The sequence below is a fragment of the Triticum aestivum genome, chromosome 1B (assembly GCF_018294505.1).
Source record: "Triticum aestivum cultivar Chinese Spring chromosome 1B, IWGSC CS RefSeq v2.1, whole genome shotgun sequence".
Classification (NCBI taxonomy): Eukaryota; Viridiplantae; Streptophyta; class Magnoliopsida; order Poales; family Poaceae; genus Triticum; species Triticum aestivum.
In genome coordinates this window covers 5,403,626-5,408,469 of record NC_057795.1, presented here as the reverse complement: position 1 = coordinate 5,408,469, position 4,844 = coordinate 5,403,626, and the positions used below count along the sequence as shown (strand labels likewise).

General features: G+C 44.9%; 1 pseudogene; it reads left to right on the top strand.

Moving 5' to 3' along the window:
• Positions 1–4,484: 4,484 nt before the first annotated feature.
• LOC123151485 (uncharacterized) lies at positions 4,485–4,623 on the top strand (annotated as a pseudogene).
• The last annotated feature ends 221 nt before the right edge of the window (positions 4,624–4,844 follow it).

Sequence of the window (4,844 nt, the reverse complement as noted above, 5' to 3'; positions counted from 1 at the left end):
TATATATCTGCCTGCTACGTTCTCGTGGCAATTTTGGTATGGATCATTGTAGTAATAATATTATGTCCAAGTTTCCACGGACATGTACAACGCGGCATGCTTGTTTTGTTGATATCGACTCAATTTGTTTGCTTCTCAAAAGAATAGTACTAGTACTAGTAGCATAACAAAATGACTTGAAGTTGAGGAACAGCTGAAACTACTGAAGGCCTATAACATACTCCCTCCGTTCTAAAATAGATGACCCAACTTTGTACTAGCTTTGTACTAAAGCTAGTACAAAGTTGAGGGAGTAGCTGTGTGCTAATTACAGGTAGGTAGGCACATCATGTCTTTGCTCTGGACGTCCAGCACTCAACAACATTGTGTTCTTACCTTTTTGAGGGGGTTTACCTATCAATAGTATATATGGTGAGTGTATGAAAATAGCTGAAATTAAGACACCATTTGAGGGATGAGATATTGAGATTCATGCGTTTGCTTGGTTCATCAGTCTAGTAAATCTTTTATTTTAGTAACGAGACAGCTCGTTGCATCAGTTCAGCTTGGAGGAACAACATTTGCCTTGTATTTGTAGCTCATCAAGATGCCAACTTTGCTGGCTATGTACTTTGTGTTGTACTACTTGATAAGTACTTGAGCTAAATTGAAATACGCCCCTTTCCCTTGTTAGAAAAGGGAGGATTTTTTTTCCCATCATGGCTAGCTTTATATTGAATTAAAGAGCAATTACATTGTTCACTAGTTGGCGAAGTAAAAAACCTGGAGGTTCATTAGTCTAACTATTGTCACACTTATTAAAAAAACTGAGTTTCGCTAGCTCATGAGCTACAGAGTTTGCATCACTGACCGGGAAAAATTTCGCGGGAGAAAATTAATCTGTCATTTTTTCCCAGGAGCCAGAAAATACAGGCGACACTGAAGAAGAAAATTTTGGCGTGTTGGATACACGGCAGCAGCACATAAGCGGGCTGGTAGACGTAAAGAAAGCGCCGGTAACCCATTTGGGTTTGCATTTTCTTCAGTTTGTGTGGTCAAGATGCTGCTTGGCTGCACAGGCTTTGAGTTCAAGAAGTTGCAGCCATGGCCTCATATTCCACAGCCGGTGGATAGAATTCAAGCATGGAATTTTCCCGCAATTTGTAGTTGCGTTGCGCCACCAGTCATGACTCCTTGATCTAAATATTTGGTCTATGTACCAGCTGAAAAACGAAAAGAGAAACATTTTTTAGGATAGCTTATTAAGACATATATACTGAAGCAGTTTTACATGATCAAATAAACAAGGAAATACTATCAAAAAATCACAGGGGATACCATCAAGGAAAAACCCAGCTGCAATGTTAACTCAAGTCCATTCAGTGCATGAGTTGTTGACGGAGGAGAATTGGGAAATGTATGAGCAAACACAAAATGCAAAGGCTGGGCAGAAATATGGGACCTTTGTTCTCTCTCTGTGTGCTGCTCTTGCCATGCCTCCTCCCTCAAGAAGCACATGCGATGCGCCATGTAGGGATCTGACTGAGGTCTCAGCACATGGCCCTCCTCCACCGGAAAGCTACACTTGCGAGCCCACCATTGCTGAGCCGAGGAGCAGGTGGAAAGAGATGAAGTAAGAAGAAACTTAATGCCTTGTCATCTTTCAGTTTTTCATAGCAACACACAAAGCGCTGCCCTACCAATTTATTCCATGGTGTAGCCACTGGAAATATTGCCGCGTTTGACATTACATGGCAAGCTGGCAGACGTAGAGGAAGCTCATTCAACCCAGCTGAACTTGCAACTTTCCTTCAGCTTTGAATTCCACAAGCACATGACTTCCCATAAGACTTGCGGTCCAGTATTTGTCTTAACCTCGATTGAACATAGAAATCATCAATTTCCAGAGTTAATTGTTGTGTTGCGCAAAAAGGTTTGCACGTTCCCCTCCTGTCCTATGTGGTTTCTTTTACTAGTAAGATCAAGCTAGGATGAGCTCAGTTGTTCACATAGACAATATAGGTATCTATCATGACACTGAGCCCGAAATACACGACTTGGAGTTAAGAAATACTGGCGGGCGGAGGCGCGGCAGCACACCGCACCCGTCGGAGAGCCCGTGTCGATGCCTGTTATTCTTTTAATGAGGGAAGATGAAATAGTGGGTTTGAAAGAGAGCTGATGGTATAGGAGTTTTAAGTTTTAACATGTCTAGCAGGCTCGTGCAGATCCCTGAATTTTCTTGTTTCTTGCATGCAGGTCTTGGTTGTTGTTTTTTGATTGAGTTTTTTTCCATGCATGGCTGGCTTGTCGATCTGTTCTTTAGTTTTAAGCAATCTGTTACTTTCATCAAGCTACATGTGGAAGTGAGAAAGGAGGTGGCCGGGTCGAAGTAGCGTTCCCTTCTCAACACTACTTTCTGGTTTTCGGTTCTGATGACTACTGTACTCAAGTTTGAGCACTTCAGGGAATATGAGGTGTCCTGATAGCGGCGTGGAGTCTGCTCGCTGGCAGCATGGTTCTCATGCGACTCATTGACAGTTAGCATATAAATACCATGCTTAGTGGGTTTCCTGACACAGGTGTGTGGAACCAGGTACACTGGGGAAGGTGGTGGCTGGTCTTTGTGGGGACATTATTCAGATTTTGCAATGGAAGGATCGAGAGATTGTTGTAGTAGACATATGGCGGAAGGACCCATCTGTTGTTCCAAAATCTTCAGTTTCTTCTAACAAACTTTACAACTCATGTATCACCATTCGCTAGTGGAAACCACCTCAATGATCTTGATCTTAAGCTTGTAAGACTGGTTTTGCACATGGTTTGAAAATATGTTTTTAAGTCCAAAGTGTACGTACCAATGAAAGTAACATCGATATATTTTCACAGTACCATAGTATCATTAGGTTCTACACCAGCCAAGGCATTGATAGTTGTTTCAATTGCTTCTTTACGGCCTTGACCAGGATTTTTGAAATTTGATTTCGTAAGGAACATTTCCAATTCTATACAATTGCACCACTTGAGCCTGAAACTTTTCTTCAGTTTGTGTGGCCAAGATGCTGCTGCTTGCTTCTACAGGCCTTGAATTCTCTCCACGAGATGCAGCCAAACACACGAATTCCAACAAGACTTGCGGTCCTGGATTTGTGTTAACCAAAATTCGGCACATAAACCTTTTATCCTTACCATCGACAGAATTTCCAGCATGGAATTTTTCCCACAATTAATATTTTGTTCTACTACTATGTAGCATCTGAAAAGCGAAAATGGGAACATTAGTACAGCAGATAATAGCTTAAGAGAAACTGTAACTTCACCACGCTTGCTTTCCCGTGATGACTGATGACTTGTTTCAGCTAGGTTAGGCGCCTGCCAACTTCTCTCTTCGGGAAATTTAGCAGAAAACATAACAGTCTGAACAATTGTCGAGTTTAGAGAACAGCTCCCTTTATCCCTTTCTAAGAGAGAAGCAGGATTTATACCAGTTCAGAGTTCAGAGTTCAGAAACCATTTCTAACCAGTTCAGAGTTCAGAGAACAACTACCAACATAAGACAACCATGTACAACTACCGTATGGTGAGCAGCTCCCATTATCACTACCACTATTCCAAAACAAGTCTTCTTCTACCTTTCTCAGTGCCTTCTCAGATTTTCGACGGAATATCAGAGGTCGGCAAGTGGATTTAATTTGCACTCATTTGATTACTCATAAATGACAAAGGGGCATACCTGGGTCTGGGAATTGTTAAAGAATAGGCTTGTATGTAACGTGACAAGTGTCACGGTGGATGTATTGCGTATAGTAGTGCGTGCGTGTTGTATGTACATGGCAGGTTGTTAGGCTAGAAGATCTTATCTCTAGTATAGCTTGGAGTAGAGGTCAAGAATAGCAACAACCTGCCGATCTTGTAAATGTCTCGCTATATATGAACATGCACGCGTCCCTGCCGAGGTGCATACGCTTAATCTCTTTCTTTCTTACATGGTATCAGAGCCTACCTCGAATTCATCCATGGCAAGCTCTTCAGCAAACTCCTTCCCCTCATCTCCGTTTGCACACACCGCAACAGAGAAGCTTATGAGAGGGAACGAGGCGCTATGGCGCGCCACCATGCTCTCGGCTATCCGAGCGGCGCAGATGGCGGCCTTCCTCGACGTCAAGCAGGTGGTGCCTCCGATGAACATTGAAGTCACCAGCGACGACGGCAAGACCAAGTCCAAGGCTCCAAATCCGGCGTTCAGTGCATGGTACTCGCGCGATCAGCAGGTGTTCTCTTACCTGCTGACCACGCTACCCCACGAGATGGCCATCCAGGTGGCAACGTGCCACACCACATCAGAGCTATGGAACACGGTGCAGGGCATGATGGCATCGCATACCCGTGCGCAGACCGTCAACCTCAGGATCGCGTTGGCGAATCTCCAGAAGGGCAACATGACTATCACTGAATATGTTGGTAATGTCCGAACCCTTTGTGATGAACTAGCTGCTTCAGGGAAGAAGGTGGACGAGGAGGATGTCGTCTCTCACATCCTCGCGGGACTAGACGAGGAGTTCGACCCCGTGGTGTCTGCCATGTGCTCTAGGGTTGAGTCTGTCAGGGTTCCAGAGCTGTACTCGCAGCTCCTAAGCTTCGAGACTCGCATGAATCTACGTGGCGGGTCCTCTCAGTCATCGGCAAACGCGGCGACACGTGGGCGCGGTCGCGGTCGCGGTGGTGGTGACCGCGGTGACCGTGGGCGCGACTTCAACAACAGGCAAGGCGGCGGCGGTGATCGTGGCCGTGGCCCCTTCTCCAAGCCACCGAACTGTGGCAACCCTAAAGGCAACAACGACAGCAGCGGCAACTACAACAACAAC